Source organism: Protopterus annectens, chromosome 1.part0 (genome assembly GCF_019279795.1).
Source record: "Protopterus annectens isolate FY-2018-M chromosome 1.part0, PAN1.0, whole genome shotgun sequence".
NCBI lineage: Eukaryota > Metazoa > Chordata > Ceratodontiformes > Protopteridae > Protopterus > Protopterus annectens.
In genome coordinates this window covers 1989688990-1989703136 of record NC_056725.1, presented here as the reverse complement: position 1 = coordinate 1989703136, position 14147 = coordinate 1989688990, and positions in this window count along the sequence as shown.

Genomic DNA, 14147 nt, shown 5'->3' with positions numbered 1-14147 from the left:
TGCAATCCCTTGCCAAGCATCCTTTCTTACCGCATTTAAAACATTCACCCCTTTTCTTTCTCCCTTCAAAGTCCTCTGATTGTTGATCAGATTGTTTGTTCCCCTGGGCATTTCTCTTGCCCTTTTTCCCGGACTGTATTACATAAACTTCTGCTCCATCTTCTACAGAAAACACTTGGGCTTTCTTTTTCTTTTTGCTATTAAAATGCCTTTTGGCATGCCTAGCATATTCAAGCAATGACTGTAACCTGCTAGTACGATGATCTACCATGTGTTTTGTAATAAAGCTGCTTATGGGTGCAATACTGCCTTTCAAAAATGCATTCTTTAACTGCTGCTCGTATGGGGAATCGTGTGTCTGGTCTTCAGGAACCTGCATTCCACAATGGTTATTAAAACATTCTAATAGTCTGGCATAACATCGGTCAATAGCTTCACCTTCCTGTTGGATGCATAGATTAATGCAAGTCCAGTCTGCCCTAGGCTTCCATTTCTCAGAGATTCGGTCTGTAAGACCTTTCACTCTGTTGTCAAACTCTGCGCTGCTATGTGGGAGGGACCTGAGCGCAATATCATGGGGATTCCAGTCGCCACTAATCATGTGCCAATCTGGTCCCACAATTTGTCTGACTACTTTTTCTACCTCTTCTCCGTTTAAATTATAACTCAGCCTCATTCCTTGCAAATCTTCTAAGAACTTTCTAAAATTAACTTTTGGATGGGGAATTCCCTCAGTGGCTTTCCGGATGCCTTCCGGAGTCCAGGTTCTATACACTAGAATAGTTGGGTGCTGACCTTCTTGCCCTGCCTGAGGATTAGGTACTTCTATAAGTGGGCATACTTCTTCACTCATAAATCGTGAATTTCTACCCATTTTATATAACTCAATGTCCCCTTTTGAGTTTCCTGCCCGTGTTCGAGACCTGGTCTCGATGGGATCTCTAACAAACGGTTTCACTTTTGTAATGTCTCTACTTGCAATGACAGCAGGATATCGCAGGGGTGGACTAATTTGTTCACTTGCCTCATATTCTGGTAAAGGAGGTGGAGGGGCTGATGCTATTACTAAGTTATTGTCCTCCTTATCTAAAAACATTGCTTTTGAATTATTACTCTTTTGTTCCCTTCGGTTTACTTCCTTAATCCACCTGTGTGCCTGAGGAATTCCTAATTGACGTTGCTTTTTTACCCGACCTCTAGAATCGGTTTTAAGCTGTTTTACAAGTTTGACAAGTGAGGATTTTTCTAGTTTACCATCAAATTCATACTTATTAACCCATTTTGAGTAGTATTTAATATTATCAGCATGCTGTGAGTGCATGTATTTCGCATCTTTGGTTAACGGCGGATTTTGGGACCTTTTTGTACAATTATTACCCCTTTTGTTCTTCCCTTTTTAATCGTTACGTAACACCTTATTTTTAATGAGGTACCACGGATATTTTTATAGTCTCTTCAGAATGACTGCCTACCTGCTCTGTTTCCCTGATCTATGACAAGACAGTAATCTTTCTGTCCCTGACTTATAAAAAAAGTCTTAACAGAACAAATACAAATCTAGTCCCTGATCTAAAACAGAAAAAGAAGGTAGATTCACCTTACCTGAGCCTTCGTGATTGATCACCTGGTTCGAGTAAACCCGTCCTTCAGTCGCAGATCAGAAAGTGGCTGGCCTCTTTTGTACAACAATTCAGTCGGAGGACTTCAAATAAGAAGAACCGATGTGGTTTCTTCCCCATACGGTTTCAAGCCACCTGGCCTGTCTGATCTGAGGCGAAGTGAAGGTTTCCAGTCCGAAGGACCAATCTGTCAAGGGAAAAAACTTCAAAGACCATTACACGTAAGGTTCAGTTAAGGCACTTTAATTTACTTGCAGCAAGGAGACAAAAACATGCAAATACAAGGATTTGTCTAACTACTAACAGGAAGTATGTTCATTCTTATACTATTTTACAAACATGGCCTTCTAAGCTGACGTAATCAAACACAACTTTCAGTATTGTTCTTCAGCAGATGTTACTTCAGATTTTCTGCTGACATGACTAGATTTGTGAGAAACTTTTCAGAAAAACAACCTGGCCTTGGTGACTATTAATCCGTTTACAAACGTCTATTGTACGGTGTTACTTTTCAAGGTACTTTCCTAATACAGATACAAGCAAATGCTGATTGCAGTTCATATTTTCAAGCAGGCTTTGTACTAATTATCTGTAACTTCTACAGCTGTGTATTTTCTCATGGCACAGCGGAACTTCTTGTCTAAGTTTCATACAAGTAGTATTGTTCTATTCATTATTTTCCTAACGCAAGCAGAAATCACCTGCTTCTCAGTAAATTTCCAAGGCACAAGCAAGATTTTAGCTAACAGTACAAGGTCAGAAAGCAACTGCAGTTTGTACAGATTTATGCAGTATGAAGTAGAATAAATGTGTTAACCCTTTTCAAGCTCTAAATGCACTAAGCATATTGCTAATACACACATTAATACATATTTTTCTAACACATAGAGACTCCTTACATTCCAAAATCAACTTTGTATTCCCTGTAAATTCCATCTGAGGAACATGATCTATTATTGAAAAAGTAAACTTTTTAAAGTTTGTGCACTGACTAGCATTTTTGGCTCGGGCATTAGTAAAATCTTTCTTTCTAATGGCTAGTATATATTCATATATCCTCCGTTTTAGACTTCTAATAGTTTTCCCAATGTAGTAACAAAAACAAGAATTACAAATAGCCACATATACTTTATTGGAACTCTCACAATTGAAGTGTTCACTTACCCAAATAGTATTATTTAAATGTCTAAAAAATGTGCAAGAAGTGTTACTAATGTACCTACATTGTTTACACTTCATACAAGAGAAAGTCCATTTAACACTATTTTCGTTAGCCAATGCAAACTTATTCTCTACTCCATGTTCCAAAATAATCTTGATGTTCTTAGTTTTCTTATACATAAACTTAGGTTGTGTATCAATAATCTGTGTAAACTCTCTGTTTCCCAACAACACTTTCCAGTTGTCCTCAATAATGTGTTTAATAACATCCATCTTATTCACAATGGGTATGGGCAATGAAATAGTGAAAGGGGTGTTGTCTTTCTCTCTCCTCATACTATTTACATCAAGTACCCCCCTAATAATGGGTTTGGCAACAGACTTTCTCAAAATGTTAACTTCATTTTGTATACCTGTAAGCCAAGCCTGACAACACCCTCTTTGTTCAAACAAATGTTTCAGGATGGCCATCTCCTGAAAAAAAGCTTGATCATCTGTTGTAAGTCTACTAAGACGAATAACTTGATCCTTAATTACCCCTTTCTTCATGTGTCTAGGGTGTAAGCTGTCTCTGTGCAAATATTGGTTAACAAATACATCTTTCTTAAAGATTTTACTAACAAAAGTATTGGTGGATACATCAAAGGCCAAATGCATATCTAGAAAGTTAATGGTCTTTCCATAACTTCTTACAGTAAATTATAAGAATTCAGTGGTGTGGTTTAAATCTTTTACAAATGACTCAAGATCTTTCTCTTTACCAGTCCATAAAAAAATCAAATCATCTATGTATCTCTGGTAAAAGATGATGTGAGACCACTGTGGATGTGAATAAAGATATCTCTCTTCCCACATGGCTATAACAAGATTGGCGATGGCCGGAACTACCCTAGCCCCAATAGCCACTCCTGATGTCTGTTTATAAAATCGCTGGTTAAAAACAAAGTAATTATTGTCCAAAACTATACCCATGAGTTTACAAATCATCTCAACCTTACCAGGTGTAGAATCAGAAAACTCACTAAGGTAATCTCTCAAATATTCTATACCTATATCCTGATTAATACATGTGTATAGTGAATCTACATCCAAAGACACCAGTCTGCCACCCAACAACAGCCCCTAAGGCAAGACAACGTACCCAACACTTTAGTCAGAGGTGATTCTGTATTCAGGCACACTGATGTCCTACTCACCAGGATGAACAAGGAGAACATTACAGTCAGCTGCCTCTCGGGTGCCAAGATTCATCACATAATGCATGCACTCAAGTCACTCCACAACAAGCACAAATATGACTCTGTCATTGTCCATGTTGGAATGAATGACTTGAGACGTACCTCCCTGGACTACATGAAAAGAGACATGGAAGAGATCTCGGATCATGTGGCCCAGGCAGGTATGACCCTAGCCCTGAGAAGCATCCTGCCTTTGCCCAGAATGATACCACAGTATAAGGACAAAATGATTGACTTCAACAATTGGCTAAGCTTCTGGTGTCATTCAATGGGGATCCAGTATCTGTCTGCCTGGGACGACATGATCGACAGACCACGATGCTTTGCCAGAGATGGTCTGCACCTGTTGCCCCTGTGATTCAGGTTACTGGCTAAGGCTCTTGCCACCCCTATAGTGACTATTTTAGGCAAAGTTCAAAGGACAAAACCACCACCATAACAGGTACAAGCATGCAACATCTGAAGGTAATGCTACTCAATGCTAGAAGTCTAAACCTCAAAATGCACTCTCTCGAGGCACTCCTAAAAATGGAGAACATTGATATCTGTGCAGTAACTGAGACTTTGTTCAAGGCTCCAGAGAGCACTCCTGCAATACCAGGCTACAACTCTTACCACACTTTTCGGTCACCAAACCAGGACTGAAACACTATAGGTGGAGGAGTGTCCATATTCACCAAGGATATTCACAACACCAGGCTAGTTGCCCAACACAATGCATCTGAAATTCTCCAGGTGCAACTAACACTAGGTAAGACTGCAATCCAAATTATAGCTTGCTACAGATCCCCCACCATGCCCCAAGATTCTCATTACACCTTTCTAAATATACTGAAAAATATTAAGATACAACCAAACACCCTAATACTGGGTGATTTCAACTACCCTGACATTAACTGGGAAAACTACTCGTGTACCAACACCTTTGCCTAATGTTTCTTGGAATTCATAAATTCCAATGCCCTGGATCAACTAATCCTTAGTCCCACCAGGGGCTCCAATATCCTAGGCCTGGTCTTTACCAACATGGAAAATCAATGCTCCACACCTATGGTCATTCCCACGTTGGTCAGGTCTGACCATGAGCTAATCATCCTTGACAGCCACATCCCACCCCCACCTCCCAGTAAGGAAGCCTCCGTAAAAAACTTCTCCAAAGCCATATTCATACTACTCAAGTCAGAAGTGACAAACTTCATTACACCCATGCAGACTGGAACTGAAAGTTCAACTGCTGAATCCTACACTAAGGCACTGTACGAGCACATCCACTCATGCATGAATCGTGCCATCTTTAATAGAAACAAGACGCTCTCCTCCAAATAAAGGAATCCAATCTGGTGGTCCCTTGCCATAAACAAACTTCACAACAAAAGGAAGAAACTGTTGCATAAAAGAGGAAAATTCCAGAATGCAAAAACCTCCTTTACCAGCTTCAGTAAGAAGCTGAGATCCCTCATAAAATCCTCCAAAGCTAGTTATGAAAATAAATTGCCAAAGATTCCAAATGCAACCACATGGTATTCTATAGCTATGTCAAGAATTTAAATGGCAATGCTCATATCTGCTCTGAGCTACAACAGAATGGCATTAAATATAATGATCCCAAGGATATTGCCAAAATCCTGGCAGATCGATTCAGTGCAAACTTCACCCCCCCACCCCCTAAAGGGCCCATCTCAATACTGAAAGATTGCCAAATTCTGGTAATAATGGCCACACAAGTAAAAAATGCAGACTCCAAAGCTAAGAATATGGCATCCATGGGTCCAGACGACATCTCAGGCTGTGTACTACATGAACTACAAAATGAACTGGCACCTCACCTAAGTGTCATGTTTAATCATAGCCTCACTTTAGGCTTTGTGCCCACTGAGTGGCACACAGTTACAGTTATCTCACTCCAAAAGGGGGGATCCACCTTGGATCTCAGGAACTACCACTCCATCAGACTGAGGAGTCTGATCTGCAAGGCCATGGAACGTATTATCATGGAACTTATAAGTCAAGACATTGGAAACCTTCAAACACTGGACCCCACTCAGTTTGGGTTTGTGAAGGGCCGATCATGTCTCCTGAACCTGATTGAATTCTTCAAATCAGTCTCCAGAGCCATGGACAAGGGTAAGGTGGTCCACGCAGCCTATCTGGACCTCACCAAGGCCTTCGACATCATCCCCCACTCTGGAATCATAGATAAATTTACTAAGTTGGGCATTGATCCCTACATCACTCGATGGGTTGCCAACTGGCTTACTGATAGAACCCACACTGTAAAAGTAGCTGACTCCAAATCCAGCTCCAGACAAGTGACAAGTGGAGTACCTCAGGGTTCAGTCCTGGGACCGCTCTTGTTTGGCATCTACTTCTCTGAAGTACAGGCTAACACTAAGGGACTCTGGCTAACAAAGTTCGCAGATGACTGCAAACTGGGAGCCATTATTGAATCCCCAAATTATGTATATATTCTACAAAAGGGCCTTATAGAAACAGATGCTTGGTGCCAGAGCCATGCGCTCAAGCTCAGTGCCAAGAAATGTATAGTTATCCCCTTTGGGAAAAAACATGCACCCATGAATTACCACATAGGTGGCAGTACACTAAACACCAAAAGCGTGATAAGAGACTTAGGGACACAGGTGGACAGTGGTCTTACCTTCGATAACCACATTGCCAACAACTGTCAGGAAATCTTCTATGTGGCACACCTCATCACTAGGGGCTTTTCATTCAGAAAAAAGGAGGTCATTGTCCCACTGTACTCATCCCTCAATAGACCTATTATAGAACACAATGCCTCATTTGGCATGTACCTCTCAAGACATCTGCAACAACTAGAAAGGCCATAGAAATACCTCACTAAAAGAATCACAGGCCTAAAGCAGATGCCCTATGCTGACTGTCTAAAAATCATCCACCTATACTCTGTTGCATATTGTCTACTCAAAGGTGATCTCTGCTTAACATGCAAGGCATGTCAAACCCAGATCTGTTGGACATGCTACACTTAAAGAAATCCCAATCCCTCAGAGACACACGCTTCAGGGATCTAAACCTTGTCATCACAATGAACAAAACATGCTGGAGGGATAGGTTCCAGACCCAGAGACTCCCCAGACTCTGGAATAGACTGCGCATATATGTCAAGCAGAGCGCTTCTTTGGCCCTCTTCAAAAGGAACCTTGATGATTGGATGGGAGATAGGAAATTCACCCTGGGGATCATGTCAGTCGCCCTGCTAGACAGGGGTCCAGAGAAGTAAATACTGTGGGAAGAAATAGCCAGGGAATTGTTATGGCTAGGCTTGTATAGGCCCTAGGCCTGATAGCCTAGTACCGACCTATGAACCTCTGAACCTAAGACGCAAAATGAAATTCACCATATGTGAGATTAATATCTCTCAGAATTTCCAAAAGATGCCAGGAGTCCCTCAAATAAGATTTTGCTTGTTGCACAATTGGATTGAACAAATAATCCAACCACAGAGAAATATTCTCTGTTTCAGAGTTCTTAGCTGAAATAATTGGCCTAAAGGGTGTTTTTTTTGTGATTTGTGCACTTTTGGTATGCCAAAGAAATGCCCCATACATGGATGTTCAACAAGAAAAAATTCATAGGTGTCATGATCTATGCTACCCTGACAAAACATGTCAAAAAGGGGTCAGTATTTACCCTCAAAAAACTGTTGTTCATCATGTTGTTATCCGCAGCAATGTAAGCTGTGTCATTTACTAACATGTTTTCAATATTTGTAACATATTCTTCAGTACACATAATCACTACCATATCAACTTTACCAACTCTCATTACTCTGAGATTTTATTCTTACTTAGAGTACACAGTGCCTGATGTTCTTCCATAGTACGATTATACATATGAGTGTCTTTTGTGATGTGCTGCACATCTAGTTCACACATATCACCAAATACTTACAAGGTGTTACACAATGGAGGATTATATGTGCTGTTCCTTTTGAATGTTTTGTCATTATTACAAAAATCATGTTGATCTACATTTACATCATGCAAAATATAACAAAGATTCAATTTTCTCAAAAAAAGTTTAAAGTCAACTATGAATCTAGTAATATTGACAGAACTACTAGGTATATAGGAAAAACCTTTTTTTCAGTACTGAAATCACATCTTTGGATAGAACACTATCGGACAAATTTAAAATACAAATTTCAACTTCAGAAACGGTTAGTTCTTCTTCCTGTTGTTTCTTCCCCTTGTTTTTGTTTTGCTCTGGACCTAATTTGACCACTTGGGAATCCATTTGTTGCCACTCTGGTCCATAAGAAAAGGACCCAACCCTCGAGAATTACCCGAGGATGAGGCAACTTTAGCATATGATGCATTGTTATTGTCCAAATCCATTGAAACTTGCTAAACTGCACTGTTGTTGGGGGCAATATTATTCATTGCAATATTGTTGTTCCCAACTGAGTTGTTATCGTGGTTTTTATTATCCTTGGTAACATTGTTGTCATTAACAATAGTGATGTTGTTATTCTCCTGAAAAATCCACTGACGCTGTAAAGCACAGGCTAAGTCTCTCCGCAATTTAGATTGCTTTCTTGTGACAACAGATGCTCTGTGTCTATCAGCTTTTGCCCCTATACTGCTGTATAAATCGGAAAGTACATTAAAGCAACAATGTTGCTTTAATGTACTTTCCGATTTATACAGCAGTATAGGGGCAAAAGCTGCTGCGGTGGTGGTGCTGCGGTAGCGTTGTCGCCTCACAGTTAGATGTTGCCCGTTCGATTCCCAGTTAGAGCGTCTTCTGTGTGGCGACATGCGTGAATGGGCATTTCTTCATTGAAAGTTGTGCATTAGGCCCAGCAAGCCAGCACGTAAAACTCTACTGCCAATCATTAGTGGACCGGAGTTCTGCTGTGGCAACCCCTAACCGGGAAAAGTCGAAAGACAAACAAACAAACATTAAAGCAACAATGTCCCTTGATTTTGTTGTTCAAAGTTGCCATATTTCCTTTAACTGTGTTAATCTCTTTCACGTAGTGTGTAACTAGCATCCACATCATGTTAATGCCCATCTCATTAAATAAGTTAACTAACTCAATGTAAAACGGGTCACCAACATTCACACAGTTAGGAAATTTTGATAGTCTAAGTCCTTGTGGAACACATTTGCATTTAACACATTCATTAAGGTATAAAACCTCCACCTCCAATGAAATAGAACAAATTGTGAGCTTTTCAAGTTCAAAAATGTCCTTCCTACAACTACCGACATCATTGTAGTTGTTTGAAAAGTTATTTGAAACAGTACTTACATTTTTGCCATTTTGTTCAAAAGTAATGTCCAAGAAAGAATTGCTTGCTTCCTTAAACATATAATCCAAAACACTACCATCAAAGTGAATAATTCTGTTCCCACTCGAAATAATGGCATTGTTACCATCCTGTTGTTGCTCACGGTTGTTCACAGAGGCCAAATGCGACTGAGAAAAATAACCCAACATGACTGGAAACTGTTATTGAGACCCACATAGTTTTGAAAAAACATCTTGTATAGCTCCAGTAACAGTCCTAGCAAGTTGTTCAGTAAATGCTGTGAACTGTTCAGGCATCGAATGTACTGAGAGGTTAAGCAAGGTGTCCTGTGCACTCTCTTCTGAGGCCATCCCACTGTGGTTTGAATGTCAAAGATGTAAAACATAGAAAGCACATCAAACTCAAAAAATGAAACAAATGAACCAGAAGCAGTCTGAAAAATGAAGGAGAGAACACAAATCCTTAGCGCTTTCGTCCAAGTTTATTCTTCATGAACTTCTTTAGAAAATGTTTAACCTCCCAAAACACACCCCTAAAATATTCATAAATCATCACATGACTTTAAATGTCACATCTTTGTTAAAGGCATAAAAGCTTACCATAAAAAGGTCACCAAAAAACTAATAATAATGATGACAGTAATAAAAATGCACACATACTTTAAAACAGTGTGTATATATCTAATACAATGCATATATGCATCTCCTGTTTACTTTGCTGATTATCTTATGGAGTGCTTATGCTCTTATTGTCATCTTTGACCAGTGACAGTATTTTCATGACTACCTTTTATCCTCCTTTCTGATATATCTATCAATATATATATATATATATATATAGAGAGAGAGAGAGAGAGAGAGAAAGAGATTATATAGATAAACATATACATAGATATATTAGTATTCAAAGTTATAATGCAGATTATTCAAAATCTTTTATAGACATAGTAAAAACAATATTGCAAGACATCCATTTAAGAAGAACATTGAGGCAAAAAAATGTTCAGGCTCATTGACAGCATTGAGAAGTGTATACTATGGGACAACCGTATTCATTCAAAGGGACTTTAAAGGTAAAATAAAAAGTAATATTGCATAAAGACAAATACCTCAAAATCTCTTGTGCAAGTGATACATATGTAATTGTAAATACGAACTTAAGGGAAAGAGTGAAAAAGGATTGTAGACAAAGGGAAACATCCCTTTGAGCTAAGCAATTTGATAGTAAAATAGATTATAAACTTCTTGAAGGAAAACAGTCTAAATGTTTTGACCTGAGATAACAGTTTTCTGTTATGAAAGCAGGAAAGTAAATTGTGGTATAAGATTATGTTCAGCATTAGTTATTATAAACGTGAACTATTTTCAGCTTGTTTTGAGACTCTGTATTGTGTTTTCTTCTAAGCTCAGCCAGGTAGAATGAGCCTATTCCTTTACAACACGGCTCTACTGAAGAAGTTCTAGAAGTCATTTTCTTTCTGATTTGTTTATATGCTGTTAAAGAAGAGATATGCAGTAGTTTTCATTCCCACTTTGGAAATGAAACATCAAAGCACATATCAATTTTTTTTTTATTGGGAGCATTACACCTGCTTAACATTTGGCTGCTTGTCACCACTCTTCTCTATCATTCCTTACGTGGTGTATGTCGAACACAGTGCAACTGTCATTCAGACATGGTCACCACATAGCGCTGTCCCCTCCTTCAATGAGTTCTATAATACCTCAGATGCCCTAACCTCCCATCATTAAGGTGGTGGCTCTTTCTGTAATCCTCAAACTGCAGTCTTCCCCACAGATTCATTAGCGGGAGGCAGGCATCCCACAAGACATATTGCTCAACCTTTTCCTTTCTTTTCATTTCCTGATGCCTAGTCCACTATCCATGCCATTACCTACCCGTTGTGGCTTACGTCTTAGTCGGGGTTACGTTCCTCTACAACATGAAGCCAGCTATCAGTATGACCTAATGGCTTACTTGGGTGCAGTCGAGTGCTACACATTTGCTAGCAATTCTTTAAAAATGTTTTAGAAGAACCGAAGTCAAAGGCAATGTTTTCCCAAGACCTAGTGATTTGTGCAGGCCATCACCTAGAAAAAAAATTATTTATTTATTGCCATTTGTTTACTGGGAAAGTCCACTGGGCCAAGAAAAACCCATTTTCAGTGGAGGACCTGGGAAAATGTTATACAAAGGCAGTTAGTGTAAAAATTACATAATATTGGAACAGTTTGCATTAACAAGAAGCATAGTCATAACATGGATTATAGATAAAATAAAGTACCTTATGAAAATATCCATGGTAGAGAGAAAAAATGTAAAGAAACACAAGACATTGAAGTAAATCTAAGTAAAGGCTAAAAGTAGCAAACGTATTAGCTTCTGCAGGGTGAGGAGTGCTCTTTGCAGAATTTCATCTTCTAGGAATTCATAGTGTAGAAAGTGGAACTGAGATGACAGTGTCCAGAGTATGTAGAATTTGGAGCTTATTTTCTTCCATAAATGTGAGGTATTTTAAGCATCTGTGTCTTTGCTAATATGACTGTGGATGGAGTATAGTAGCCCCTAAGATCCTCATATAAGACAGATTTATACTATGTTAATTTTAATACATTTTTCAAAAGGTTGATCTGGTTGATATGGAAATCTAGAAGCTGGTTATCACAGCTGGATACAACCCAAATGGTTACCCTACAGTGGTAGTTATTTACCTACTGCTATCATGTTCTTTGGTGTGCATCATGAAGGGTGTGGTATGTCAATGTGCCTGCTGCAAGGAACCCTATGACAATATATGAATTTGTTCTCTGTTCTGAACTTGTTCCTATAGCTGCAGTGAAGAACTTGCCTATTCACTATTCCTGTGTCCATTGGCATGTGTTTAACCTCCATCATTATATACAGCCATGCATTCATATTTATGTGTGGCATTCTAGGCTGGATGAATTTCATTTTTAGCAGCTGTGCATTGAAAACTGAAGTATCTGTCATATTTGCATTTAAATTATGATATCGATGCACAGGTGTTGGAAGATATCCCCACTTGGAAGTTGGTTGCTTTCATTTTTGCCACAGTCAGATATGAGCTCTGAAACATATTTAAAAGAAATATCTTACTGAAGGCAATTTGCAAGAGACACAATACCCTTTTTCTGCTGTAGTTTCTGAAATGAGAATTCTGGTGACATGAATATTTTTTGTAGACTGTTTTTTGGTAAAGTGGTATGATGTCTAGTTGCTGAATTATGGCATCATACCTGTATGTGTTTTTCATTTAACAGCAAGCAGCTCTAAAACCAACCCTGGAGAAAAAGGAATAGAGCAAATGAACAAATACTGCTACTCAAGGAACTGTATTAGCTTTTGGGTATTTTACAAAATGATGCAAAGAAACAACAGAATTATAAAGTAATTAGTAGTTGCATAGGAGTGTGATGTTCATTATGAAAGCAGAAATGGATTTCATCTTCAAAGATTACTGATTTATATATTTTTTGTTATGTGCCTTCTTCTTCTGGGAACTTTTTTTGTAAGAAATATCTTGCAAAAATGAAAAAAATAATGCATCTGCGTTGGAAAGTATCACAGTGACTCAGTAAAAAATGTTTAGATCAATTCATCTGACTATGCAATTACCACATTAAAATTTTCTTCCATTTCTGACCAGTGGGATATGATGATTTTTATGGTATTAATGCAAAAAACTAAAGGTCTAACTTTTTAATGATCTGCTTCCTATGCCAAGGATACAGTATTTAAATTCTTCCTCTGCCACTTGCCTATAGTGCGACCTTGACCAAGTCAATGCTTTGGAATGAATGGGAATTTTGGTTAGGCATCTTAATGGTCTCCTGGTCTGGGTGCCTAGTAACTATCTAGGACTGTATGAATGCACCTGTCAGCTCTGTTTATAAATGAGTACGGTAATGTAATGTCTCTTTCACTATCCTCCACTGGAAATGGGACCTCTACTCAATTGGACATTCCTGGTAAGTAAAAGCAATTAAAGACAGCTAATAAAAGTGAGTAAATGCTCCCTTTCAGCACATAGATAGAACATGTAGTGGACTAGCTGTCAGTTTATGTGTAATGACAGATTATCTGTACAACCAGTAACCATTCCTTAGGATATGGTGTATGCAGCTGAAAAAAAAACACTAGTTATGCTCATCTCAAACTGGCAGAAAGACTTGGGAATGGATTCAAGAAGCCATCAGATGAAATATGTAAAAGCTAATAATGAAAGGGCTTTGATATGCCTGTTGGTCATTAGCTGCAATTATCTAAAGGCTACACCTCTACTCATGGACAAGAAGTGGTTGCTTTCCTAGTTGAGATATCCCAGTACAAAAATGTATGTACATTCTTATCTCATATAATTTGGATGGAAGGACACAGACCTCTGGAAGAAATATAACCTGCTATGCAGTCACTCATATTTGGAATCATAATGATGTATGAAGACAGGAAAATCAAACATGAAGGTGGAATTACATTTTCACGAATCCTATGGCACATTTGGTTAAGCTCTCACCTGTAGCATTCCACAAGAAAATACAAAATGCCAAAAAGGCAAAAATACCTAATTTTTTATCATTTTGCTTTGAAGATCATACAGTATTCTAACTGTAATTTCAAGACTGATGGTGAAGCTTTAGGTATCTCAACAGTGGGGTAAGAACAAATAGCGCTATCTTATATATGCAAGTAGAAGGAACAAAGCTGAAATGGTGCATATCCACAGACGACTTGAAATAAAACATTTTTCTGTGATGATTGGGAACTTGTACTGGAGTTGTACCATAGTTGTAATAGTTAAATATGCTTAA